The sequence below is a fragment of the Procambarus clarkii genome, chromosome 36, assembly GCF_040958095.1.
Source record: "Procambarus clarkii isolate CNS0578487 chromosome 36, FALCON_Pclarkii_2.0, whole genome shotgun sequence".
Taxonomy (NCBI): Eukaryota; Metazoa; Arthropoda; class Malacostraca; order Decapoda; family Cambaridae; genus Procambarus; species Procambarus clarkii.
The window spans coordinates 16,782,079-16,795,405 of record NC_091185.1 but is presented as its reverse complement, the minus strand read 5'-3'; positions in this window follow the sequence as shown (position 1 = coordinate 16,795,405).

The window sequence follows — 13,327 nt, the reverse complement described above, 5'->3', positions numbered from 1 at the left end:
AGATGAGGCCGTGTATCCGGCGTTATTTGCAATACGGGACGCAGTGGTGAAGTCTCTGGGATTCTCACCGTTTCAACTCGTGTATGGACACGAGGTGCATAGTCCCCTATCAATGCTGAAGGGACAGCTGACGTCAGGAGTGGCCATGAAATCAGTCGACGAGTATGTGTATAAATTCAGGGAACGACTTGGAAGTGCGAAGAAGTTGGCAGCCGAGCATCTGAGGAAGGCCCAGAGGAAGATGTCCGATTGGTATGATCGGAAGCCCGTCCCAAGGGAGTTGCAAGTTGGGACCCGGGTGATGGTGCTACTACCTGGAAAGAGCAAGGTGACTGAACCGCGTTTCGAAGGACCATACAGGGTTATGAAGCGGATAGGCCAGGTGAACTATGAAATCAGCAAGCCTGACCGACTCCGTAAGACGCAGATATATCATATAGATCATCTGAAGCCGTATTTCCAGGAAGAAAGAAACGCCACCGTTCGGAACGGGACGATGTGACCAGAAGGAGATTGGAGAGCAGTTATGTGTATGAGACTGAACCAAGAATTACCGGAGGAAGAAGGAAAATGGGCCCGTGCTGATGGGACTCATCTTTCCAACACCGAGAGTCTAGGAAGCATCGGTGAGAAGTTACAACATCTGAAGAGGAAGCAGAGGGCCGAATTGATGACCATTTTGGGGTAGAATGAGTCTATTTACACGGACGTGCCCCGACGCCACAGGAGTGTGATGCACGAAATATAAGTGAGAGGTGGTAGGCCGATTTAGCAAAGTGCTTATCGGGTCAGCCCGGAGAAGAGGGAGCTACTGAGGAAAGAAGTGGGATATCTTCTGGCGAACGACCTAGCGGAGCCCAGTAACAGTGAGTGGAGTTCGTCTTGTTTGTTGGTAAGGAAGAGCGATGGGACGTACCGTTTTTGTACGGATTATCGGAAGGTAAACGCCATCACCGTCTTGGATTCTCATCCTATGCCCCGCGTGAATGATTGTATCTACCAAGGTAGGCAACGCCAGGTACGTGTCGAAGGTCGATCTCCTGAAAGGATATTACCAGATATCGTTGACCCCAGAGGTGAGGAAGATTTCTGCTTTCGTCACACCGGAGGGGCTATACCAGTACTAGGTACTGCCTAGTACCATTCGGATTAAAAAACAGTGGAAGTTGCTTCCAGAGAATGATGTACGAGGTACTTCGGGAGGCCGAAGGATGCACGGTGTACATAGATGACATCGTGGTGTATGCCAACAGTTTGGAAACACATTTGGTCCGACTCAAGGAATTGTTCAGGAGGCTTGAGGAAGCGAACTTGACAGTGAATCTAGCAAAAAGCGAGTTTGGAAAAGCTCGTCTGGAGTACTTGGGGTTCATTATAGGACAAGGAGAAGTGAGCCCGGTTGATCAGAAGGTGACAGCAATCAAGGAGTAACCCGTGCCCAGAACAAGGATGGAATTACTTCGGTATCTGGGAATGATAGGCTACTACAGAGGGTTCTGTGAGAATTTCTCCACCATAGCCCACCCTCTGATGGAGTTGTTGTCCAAGAATAAGAGATGGAAGTGGGGGGAGGCCTGCCAGGAATCTTTTGAAAAGACGAAGAGCCTGTTGATAGAGGCTCCTGTTCTGATATCTTCAGACTTCTCGGCGAGATTCATACTATATGTCGACGCCAGTGACGTGGGAATAGGAGCCATCTTGGCCCAAGAAAGGAACGAGGTACACAGACCAGTGGCCTTCTACTCAAAGTACCAGCGCGCCTACAGTACCGTCGAGAAAGAGGCCCTGGCTTTGGTCATGTCTCTAAAGCATTTCGATGTATATGTGGGAGGAGGTGCGCGACCGGTACTAATATTCACTGACCACAACCAATTGACCTTCCTGTACAAGATGAAGAATTCAAACCAGAGGTTAACGAGATGGGCGTTACTTCTGCAAGAATATTGGTTAGAGATAAGGCACATTAAGGTAAAAGAGAATATAGTGGCAGATGCCCTTTCCAATGTGCACTGATCAGATATGACTCTTATTTTAAGGGGAGGGGTATGTGACGGTGTCCCACCCCTATATTTCTCCTAACCCAGCTTAAAGAGTCATATCTCCATAACCTGAGCTTTCTCTGATATCCAGGGAACATTTTCATATGTGTGAGAGTGTGGAGCATTTTCAGGTTGGCTGTAAAATTGCCATTTAAGTGTGAATATGTAATGGGCTTACGCCCTTTTGGGGCACAAGATGGCGCTGAGCCATTCTGTTTCCCTCCAAAATGTCGTGACACCTCCCGGCACCCGATTGGCCAGGTGAGGTCACGTGCCGGAAGTAACCAATGATGAGAGCCCTCGGGCGGTGTGACATTACGAGGCGGAGGACCCCAGGGGGCGGCTGACGCCTGGGCGGGAGAGTGCGTCACGATCCGGCAGAGAGTGTGGATGAGCTCGAGTGAGCTTCAGATCTTGAGGCCAGAAAGCCCCTACCAGTGGATTTAAGAATCGCTTTAATACTGCAGACATCCCGTGGAGTGCCAGGAAGCAAGGATTGGCCGTGATAGAGAGTCAAGAGCTCTATATTCAAGAGTCTGTAGCAGGAACGGACGTGGGGCTGGAGACGTCGGGGACGACCGGCGGAGCACGTTCTACATATCAAGCGAGTAGCGACGGCTGGGCCAAATCTACTGGAAGTGAGGCAAGGAAAAGCTCCACTGGGCTGCAAGTGCATCTACAGCGCCAGCGAGCGGAACAGGAAGACGACGGCGCAGGTATCTGACTCCAGTACCCCGAGTGAGAGGAGGAGGAGGACCGTACCTGCGGGGTGTATGGCGAGAGTATGTGAGTATGGCGAGGACGCGATACTACGAGGATGACTGAGTAACTTGTGTGTGTGGGAACTGATCAACGGAAGACCAGAAGCCAGGACCAGGAACCTCATCATCCTTCGCCAGAGAACGAGTTGGCTTCGTAAAGAAATGAAGTAAGGTAGATAGTTATCTCTCTCTTTACCCCTTTGATCTCGGTGAGCTAGGATATTTTACATATCTTGAGCATTTCTTATTACCATTTATTGTCTATGTGACATGTTGTTGTTGTTGTTAAAGATTCGCTACCTGGAACAAAAAGTTCCAAGTAGCACGGGCTATGATGAGCCCATAGTCTATGTGATAGTGTTTGGCTAGGAGCCAAGGAGCACATGTAGGCATAAATTGGTGGTGGAACATAAGTACGTAGATGCGGTGACGTTAGTGTATCTGGGAATAGTAGCTGGTTCTCAAGAAGCCAGAAACGAATTTTGTATCGTCCAGCTGATAGTGTTGCCAGAGGCACAAGGAGTGTCCCCGCCAGTTTGACAGTTGGAGCCGTCATCTGATCGTGTTGCCAGAGGCGCGAGGTGTGTGCCTGCCGCCTGATGTGTGGACCCAGTCAGCTGACCGTGTTGCCAGAGACGCGACGAGAGAAGGTTGCCACCATCGAAAATTTCCACCTGATTATTTCCCTAAACAAGTGTATATATTTTTCTTCAGTAAATTTTTAATCTTACCTATGTGTTTGAGTGAGCCTCCATTCTCTAGGGCTATTTTGAGTGAAACCATTTATGTCACATTGCACTGCACATGAGATTGCATCCTTAAATCAAGATAACTAATGAGACCACTGACGTGTTGCTGGGACACGAGTATAAACACCCAGCTGGCGACCTGAGCAGACCTGATATTTAAGAGAGAGTGTCCCAGTGTCAAGACGTGCAGGTTCAGGTGTGTCACAGGTAGACTTGAACGTCTCTACTCGCTAGGGGTATATATAATGCCAACCCTTAGTTGACTGGGGGTGCCTCAGGGCGAGCAGTGGCGCCTGGTACTAAGGGGCGAAGACCCGTGGGATGACCTCCAACCAAAGGTAGGAAGGGGGGTGAACCTTGACACTGCTCAAGATAAGAAGTACTATGAGTGTGGAAAACTAGGTTATTTTGGTGTTATGTGTCGTTCCGTACTAAAGAAATCACAGTTAGTGAATAAGAGAACTGTACGAGGATCCGGTCATAGGAGTAGAGGTGGCAAATACAATTACAATATTGCACCTCATATCCAGAATGTAAATAATATACAAGACAACATGTCATTACAACCAATCTCAGATGACAGTGAATGTGATTATACTTATGGAGTACAAGCAATTCACCGAGTGGAATGATCTTCCAAACAACCCCGAGACTATAGTATACATTGCTGGTATTTGTCTCAAAATTTTCATTGACACTGTATCAATCATTGACACCATTGCTGAGTGCCACTATGAGAAATTAAAAAAACAGTTCCCAAAGCTTTAGAACTATAATGGTAAAGTCACTGTCTATGCTTCAAAGGTTGCCTTGTCAGTGATTGGAATTTTCACTGAAGAGATTAACTCAAAGAGTGCAATGCTCACTACTACATTCTATGTTGTTTGGAATGCAAAGGCGTCTCTACTCATTTACAAGACTTCAACCAAATTGGGGCTACTTCAGCTTTCTAAGGATTGGAATGTATCTGCAAACAAATCGAATCTGAAAACAATGTTGATGCTATTGTTGCTGAATTTTCTGATCGATTTAAGATTCATAAGTTGTTATACTATAGCAAAGTACATCTGCATATCAACCCATATGTAATTCCAGTTGCCCAACCACATCGCCGACAGCCATTCCATACTCGCAAGAAAGTCGATGCCGAACTGGATAGGCTGATGAAACTAGATATCATTGAACCAGTAACAGGCCCAACACCATGGGTAAGCCCAATTGTCACTCCACCAAAGCCGAAGAATCCAGATGAGATACGCATCTGTGTGGACATGCGCGTTCCCAACAAGGCAATAATGCGTGAACACCATCCTACACCCACTGTAGATGATATGATCTACCGCCTGAATGGTGCAACTGTATTCAGAAAGTTAGATTTAAACAAGGGCTATCATCAGCTTGAACATGATGACGAGAGTCGCTTCATCACAATGTTCACGACACATCGAGGTCTCTATAGGTACAAGCGCCTGTGTTTTGGCATTAACAGTGCTGCTGAGATATTCCAGCATATCATCAGCCAGGTATTGCAAGATATACCTAATGCTGACAACATGTCTGATAGCATCATTGTTCATGGCCGTATCCAAGCTGAAGACGACAAAGCTCTTCGTGCAACATTGCAACGCTTACGAGAAAAGAATCTGACGCAAAGCCGAGCAAAGTGTGAGTTCGATCAACATAAAATTGAATTCTTTAGACATGTACTTAGTGACAAAGGTCTGTCTCCAGATCCTAAGAAAGTTGCAGATATCAAGAATGCTGCACCTCCTTCAACGTCCACTGAAGTACATAGTTTTCTGGGAATGGCAAACTACTGTTCTCGCTTCATTCCAGATTTTGCTACCATTAAGAAGTCTCTACGTGAGCTCCTAAAGAAAAATGCATCATTGTACTGGAGTGATATCGAGCAAAATGCATTTGATGCTGTGAAAGATGCACAAGTAGAGAATGCGACTGCTGCATACTTTGACCTATCAATGGACACTGAGTTAACGGTGGATGCTAGTCCCGTTGGTTTAGGTGCTGTGTTAGCCCAACACAAATCTGGTTAATCAGATTCCAAAGTAGTAATTGCCTACGCCAGCCGTTCTCTCACAGATGTTGAACAATGATACAGTCAGACAGATAAGGAAGCTCTTGCTCTTGTATGGGGCTCTGAACACTTCAATGTGTATCTGCTTAGTGCACCCTTCATCACGATAGTCACTGACCACAAACCGTTGGAGACCACCTTCAATAATCCGAAGTCCAAACCACCAGCTCGCATTGAGCTAGCACAGCTCGCATTGAGCTCGCACAGCTCGCATTGAGCTAGCACAGCTCGCATTGAGCTAGCACAGCTCGCATTGAGCTAGCACAGCTCGCATTGAGCTAGCACAGCTCGCATTGAGCTAGCACAGCTCGCATTGAGCTAGCACAGCTCGCATTGAGCTCGCACAGCTCGCATTGAGCTAGCACAGCTCGCATTGAGCTAGCACAGCTCGCATTGAGCTAGCACAGCTCGCATTGAGCTAGCACAGCTCGCATTGAGCTAGCACAGCTCGCATTGAGCTCGCACAGCTCGCACAGCTCTTCGTCTGCAACCATACAACTTCACTGTGAAATACAAGCCGGGTGCAGGCAATCCCGCTGATTACATCAGTCGACATCCTGCCAACAGTTTCACCATCACCAAGCATCAGCAAGTTGCCGAGGAATATGTACACTCTGTAACCTGTGATGCAGTCCCTAAGGCTCTCACTCTTGATGAAATCCGTACTGCATCCCTAGAGGATCCAACTCTGCAAGCAACAGTGGATGCATTGACTATGAAAAAGTTTCCACGCATCCCACCCTCAGGAGTTGACCAAGATGCATTCAAAGCACTTGAACGCATCCAGACTGAATTAAGTGTTATGCAACAACGCGACACCGTGCTGCGAGGTACTCGTACTGTCATTCCAGCAGTTCTCCAGCAGCATGCTCTGAAGCTTGCACATCAAGGACACCAAGGTCTTGTTAGGACCAAACAGGTGCTACGAGAAAAGATATGGTTTCCTGGAATTGATCGTCAAGCAAAGGACATGCATGATGCCTGTGTCCCTGGCCAAGCTGCAGTGGATACTTCAAGACCAACACCTCTACAACCTTTACCACTACCTACTGCACCATGGACAGAAGTATCGATGGACTTCTGCGGACCGCTATCAACTGGAGAGTACTTGATGGTAGTCATTGATGATCACTCACGTTATCCGGAAGTAGAAATCATCACTTCCTCATCTGCAAAGGCTGTCATCGCGAAACTCGACAATATCTTTTCAAATTTCGGCATTCCAGAAGTTGTCAAGACGGACAATGGACCGCCATTCAAAGGACATGACTTCGTCAACTTTGCTGAGCATATTGGATTCAAACAAAACCGTGTGATGCCACTGCATCCTCAAGCAAATGGAGAAGTCAAGAGATTCATGCAACCTTTCATGAGAGCGGATCGCTGTGCTCATGCCGAAGGACGATCCTGGAAACAAGCTATGCCTTGTGGATTTGTTCTATGTCTGCTTTTCTAAGGAACTATCGTGCAACACCGCATGGAACACTGGGTAAGTCACTTGGTGAACTTTTATTTGGACGTCCTATGAGAATCACACTACCTGTCATGCCATCCGAGGTAACGGATAAACGTCTCGCTCAGAAGGATGCACTAGCCAAGAGCAAAATGAAAATTGCTCATGATCAACATGCAAAGGAACCATTCTTAAAGGTTGGAGACTCTGTTCTAGTTAAAAAGAAAACAAGAGGGAAAGCTAGATATGCCGTATGACACAAAACCATATAAACTGATTAGTGTAGGAGGAACTATGGTAACAGCGAGTAATAGAGATCATAGTATAACACGTAATATGACTTATTTCAAAGTGATTCCAACAAGTGTAGAAAATGATGAAGTGCAAAGTCGTACAAACGATAAAGAAAAAAATAGATATAACTCAACAAACAATTCATCAAGGGATATTCTTGTGTTTAAGGACTCTCGTCCTAAACGTCATGTTAAACGCTCAACGCGATTTGATGATTTATTGTGTGCCTATGTAATGCAAGGTATTTACTTATTATGCTAAATTAAATTTAATATTGTTTGAATAATGCAGATCTCTCATTCAATATTTTGTAACTTTGTTGTATAGGTTCTTTCATTTTTGTTTAACATTGCATATGTATTTTTAACATTGATATCTTGTGTGGTAAAGATTAAGTTGTTTAAATTCTTTGTGTGCTTAATTAATGATAAATGTATGCAACATCTTTTGATATGTTAATAACTTACTTTGTGTCAATAACTTTGCTTTGTGCTACAAGCATTGCAGGCATCCTGTATTCATTCTTTCAAAAGAAAAGGAGGGATGTCATGTTCATAGCAAACGGCAACCATCCGTTTGTATGCGCTGCGTTTCATACGCCAGCGGTAGGTAAACAACAGAGAGCATACAGGACGCCTGCCAAGCTTGGTTACTGCTAGTCATCTATCAGTAAAAGTATTAAAGTCAGTAACCAAGCAATGGCTTTATATCAACCCTACAACCAAGACTTCCCCAGCAACACACAACACCACAGATGGCATGCAAGACACGGCGAGGTTAATTACATAATAAGGAGAAGCCTCACCACAGCCGGTTGTCCTGCAGAGAGAGAGCCCCTTTACCTAATGCCCCGCAACTCTGATGAGCCTGTCGGTCGCCCAGACAGGATCACGGTGAACCCCTGGAAGAATAGTAGACAGTTGGTGTAGGACTACACGTGCGTTTCAACTTTAGCCAACACCTATGTTGACTTCAGTGCTGCACAGGCAGGAGGTGCTGTCAATCACCGGGAAGCAGCCAAGTCACGTAAATACAGAGAACTTGATCACCACTACAATTTTGTCCCCATTGTCTCAGAGACACTTGGTGCCTGGGGTAAAAGTGCTGCTAGTTTTTTTAAGGATTTAGGGTCCAAGCTAATTGAAACAACTAGAGACCCTAGGGCCTCCAGTTTTTTCTTTCAGCACCTTAGTGTGGCGATTCAGAGAGGAAATGCTCACTGCATCTATGGTTCCTGCCCACCATCTGGGGAGCTGGAGGAGCTCTACAACTTGTGACAAGTAGCCACGTACCCTGCATGTAGAAAATGTTGTAACCTTTTTTGTGTAATGAAATTTTAAAAGAAAGTTAGATATATGTACACACAAAAAGAATAGGGGTGGTAGGAGAAGAAAATATCAAGGTGTTCAGCAAGGATCAACAGAGTCTTCGCTGAGAACTCTGAATTTTCTTCTCCGAGGCTATGGGTCCCTACACTTGCACCAGAGGTGGTATCCCTTTTAGGTTTAAAATAACAATAAATAAATATATATATATATATATATATATATATATATATATATATATATATATATATATATATATATATATATATATATATATATATAAATATATATATATATATTTTTTTTCCTTTATTGTGTATTTAAAGGTTACAAAACTTACAAGACAAATGCCTAAAGGTTATGGAACTCTTGAAGCTCCTCCGCTTCTGGACAGGAACCGAGGACGCAGCAGCATTTCCCCTCTGGATCGCCACACTGAGACGCTGAAACAAAAAACTGGAAGCCCTTGGGTCTCTGGTGATGTCAATGAGCTTGGAACCCAATTCCTTGAGAAATTCCAAGGCACTCTTGCCCCAGGGGCCATGGGTCTCAGACGCTATGGGAACAAAGATGTATTGACCTTCCAGTCGCCTGTACTTGAGTGATTTTGCTGTTTCCCTGTGGTTGGCCGCGCCACCTGCTTGATCAGCTCCGAAGTGTACATAGGTGTCAGCCAGGGTGGATACACATGTGTTGTCCCACACCAACTGTCTACCCTCCTTCCATGAGTATATGGTGATGCCATCAGGGCGAAGTGCGGGGAAATCCGGGTTTTGGGCCCCTAGGATGCGAGGTTCTCTCTCCGCTGGGCACCTAGCTGAGACGAGGCTTCTCTTGATGATGTCATTGACCTCGTTGTGTCTTGCATGCCAGCCCTTTGTGCTTCCGCAATGCAACCCATGCAGTCCGTATTGGTCTGCTTCCACCCTGTTGCAAATACACTTGTATTCAGTGTGAATTGGGGCACCAAGGCGGAGGGCCACTGCTACACAAAGGGATTCTGGACCTAGGTGCGTGCCCATTGCTGACATGGGTGCTGCCAGGAGGAAGTCTCCTGCATGGGGGGCACGCACTGCTCTGAGGCGGGCTTTCTCCTTGTCTGATGTTGCGGCGCTGAGCATGGCATCAGCTACTTTTTCCACAAGAGGGTGGTCCCAGCCGGACTGTTTGTGTTGTTTTGTTGGCTCTATAATGGTTGCTGGGGCTGCAAGAACATCCCACTGATTTGAACATTCAGTGAAAGCAGGATCGTGTATTCCTGCTGAATCTCTCAGGGTTGCAGGTAAAATATGTCTGACGAGGTCGTGCGATGCATGGGAGGAGGAAAGGAAGGCTGGTAGAGCAATTTAGGAGGCTGTGCGGACACCAAGGCCGCCGAGTCTTACAGGAAGGGTTGCTTGTTCCCACTGAGAGTCGTCCAATGGCAGGTTCAGGACTTTCACCAGCATGGACCTCAGAAGGGTGTCATACACATTTAACTTAGGGCTGCTGTAGGATGGAGAACATCTCAGAAAGTAGGTCAACTTAGGGAGAGACAGGCATCTTGTGAGGAGAAAGAGAGCATCATGGGCATCAATCTTGTCAATCCTGTCCAGCATTCTCTTTAGATCAGTGATTTTTGCAGCCAGGACCTCCTCGATTGCTCGTGGGCCAATGGGGGCATCCAGGAGAGTGCAGTCCGGTGGCTCGACAACGAGAATATCTGGAAGAACATTTTGTATTTGCCCAGTGATGTCTGGGTTGCGAGAGATGATTTCACATTTGGATGCATTGAGAATGAGGCCTAAGGCTGCTCCCTGCTCCTGGATTTTCCTTATATCCTCCAAAATGGTTTCCGGAGATCCAGCTAGAGTGCCATCATCCAGGTACCAGATGTTTAGCTCGCTTGTCAGACTATTAGTGACCTCTTTGATAGCTAGGCAGAAAAGGAGGGGGGCTAAGGGGTCACCTTGTTGGACACCTTCACAGGAGTTTATTTCATGCTCCCCAAAAGAAGCTTAGAGTCCCCACTGTAGCACGATCGGATGAATGGGTAAAGGGGACGGAAATGGTTGTGTACAGCCCTGAGGACAGCGTCTCGTCTGACTTGATTGAAGGCATTTTTGAAGGCAAGCTTTACTAGTGCCTTCTGGTCCGGGAGATCAGCAATGTAAGCCCGCGCTGCATGTGCTGCAGCTTCACAACCTAGGGGGATCCCAAACCCGAGCTGATGAGGTTTCAGCAAGGTGGCTGCTTCAACTAGCGCTTCAACTTCTTACGCCAACTAGCCACTAACCATAGGAAACAGTTGCCAACTGGCCACTAAACTTAAGTAACAGTTGCCAACTAGTCACTAAACATAAGAAACAGTTGCCAACTAGTCACTAAACAAAAGAAACAGTTGCCAACTTGTCACTAAACATAAGAAACTGTTGCCAACTAGCAACTAAACATAAGAAACAGTTGCCAACTAGTCACTAAACATAGGAAACAGCTGCCAACTATTCACTAAACATAAGAAACAGTTGGCAACTATTCACTAAACATAAGAAACAGTTGGCAACTAGTCACTAAACACAAGAAACAGCTGCCAACTAGCCAATAAACGTAGGAAACCGTTGCCAACTTGCCGGTAAACATAAGAAACAGTTGCCAACTAGCCAATAAACATAAGAAACAGTTGCCATCTAGCCAATAAACATAAGAAACAGTTGTCAACTAGCCAATAAACATAAGAAACAGTTGCCATCTAGCCAATAAACATAAGAAACAGTTGTCAACTAGCCAATAAACATAAGAAACATTTGCCAACTAGCCAATAAACGTAGGAAACCGTTGCTAACTTGCCAGTGAACATAAGAAACAGTTGTCAACTAGTCACTAAATATAAGGAACAGTTGCCAACTTGCCATCATCTAGTACTTCATCATCTAGGAGATGATGAAGTACTGGTGACTGGTGACAAAAGGCAGTGAAGCAGCGAGAGTGAAGCTGTGCTTTGGTCATCCTTGAGACGTACTAGTGGAGCTCTGAGGACTTCACTGTTGGAGTATACTAGCCAGAGGGCTAGTGGAATGCTTAGAACATTACTGTTGGAATATACTAGCCAGAGGGCTAGTGAAGCGCTGAGGACTTCACTGTCTGTTGGAGTGTGATAGCCAGAATACTGGCAGTTGTTTTGATCCAGTCCGCAACATTAAGATGGAGGCTAAGTTTAATGAAAGGGAAGTATCCAATATTTTTACGGAGTTTGAAAATGTCGCTATACCTTTAGTCTGGCCTAAAGAACATTGGGCAATTGTGATTCAGTCTGTGTTAACCGGAAAAGCCCAAACTGCCTACTCAACGTTATCGGTGAGTGATTCAGGTGATTATGATGCTGTAAAGAGGGTAGTATTGTGGGAGTATCAGTTAGTACCACGGGCGTACAGACAAAAGATTAGAAAGCTTAAGAAAGGGGCAGAACACATGTATAAACAAAATTCTTAGAATAAAGGAACGATTATTTTGTGAGTGGTGTGGTTCTAGGAAAATCCACATCAAAGAACAGCTGGAGCAACTGATACTACAAGAAGAATTTAAAGATTGCTTGTCTGAAGACTTAAAGACCTACTTAGAGGAACAACAGGTAGAAACATTGGAATTGGCCGCAATGATGACAGACGAATATGTATTATCTCACAAGGCCCCTGCACGGTATCAAGCAAAACAAGATCCACTGTATTCTAAATGCAGGTATGAAGGAAGATATAGGGGGTTTAAAGGAGGAGAAACGAAGAAAGTTCCAGGCATCCCGAAATGAGTAAGTCCTAGAAGGAGTGGTTGGAGAGGTTTGGTGTGTTGGTCATGGAGCCGGACGGGTCATGTGGCTGCGTCTTGCAAGCAGACGGCAGGTCACGCCTCCGGCAAGAAGGTTTTGTTGGTACATCTTCTGCAACTATCTGAGGAGGCCCGTCCACCACGTTCAGATAACGGGGTTCCGAAACGAAATGTGTTTGTTCCTTATCTGAGATGAAGGTAAGGATAGAAAGTAGTGGTAAATAGTGGTGCCCACACCATTCAGGTCGAGACTGCTTGAAGTGGAACATGATAATGAATAATCAGGACATTGTGGGATTTCTAAGACCTTCCTCAGGCTAAGAACGTATACTGGCCAGGATTAAGAACGATGTACGACACCAATGCAAAACGTGTCACGTTTGTCAAGTGGTTGGTAAGGTAAACCAACGAGTTCTTAAAGTCCCATTGAACTCAATACCCTCAATTGGTGAACCATTTGAACACCTTATATTAGATATAGTTGGTCCTCTTTCTCCTTCTCCGGCTGGGGTACAATATCTATTTACCATCATGAACAGAGCTAGCAAGTATCTTGAAGCTTTTCCTCTTCCGAACAATAATATCTAAGGTGCTAGTCAAACACCTGATTTGGTTCTTCTTAAGACAGGGTCTTCCTAAAACTATTCAAACTGATCAGGAAACTAACTTTACTTCCAAATATTTCAGTCAATAGATGTCGAACTTGGGGATTCACCATATAACGTCCAGTGCATATCATCCAGAATCCCAAGGAGCACTCGAGAGGTTCCATCAGATGCTGAAGCAGATGATAAGGAAGTATTGTATCCGTAA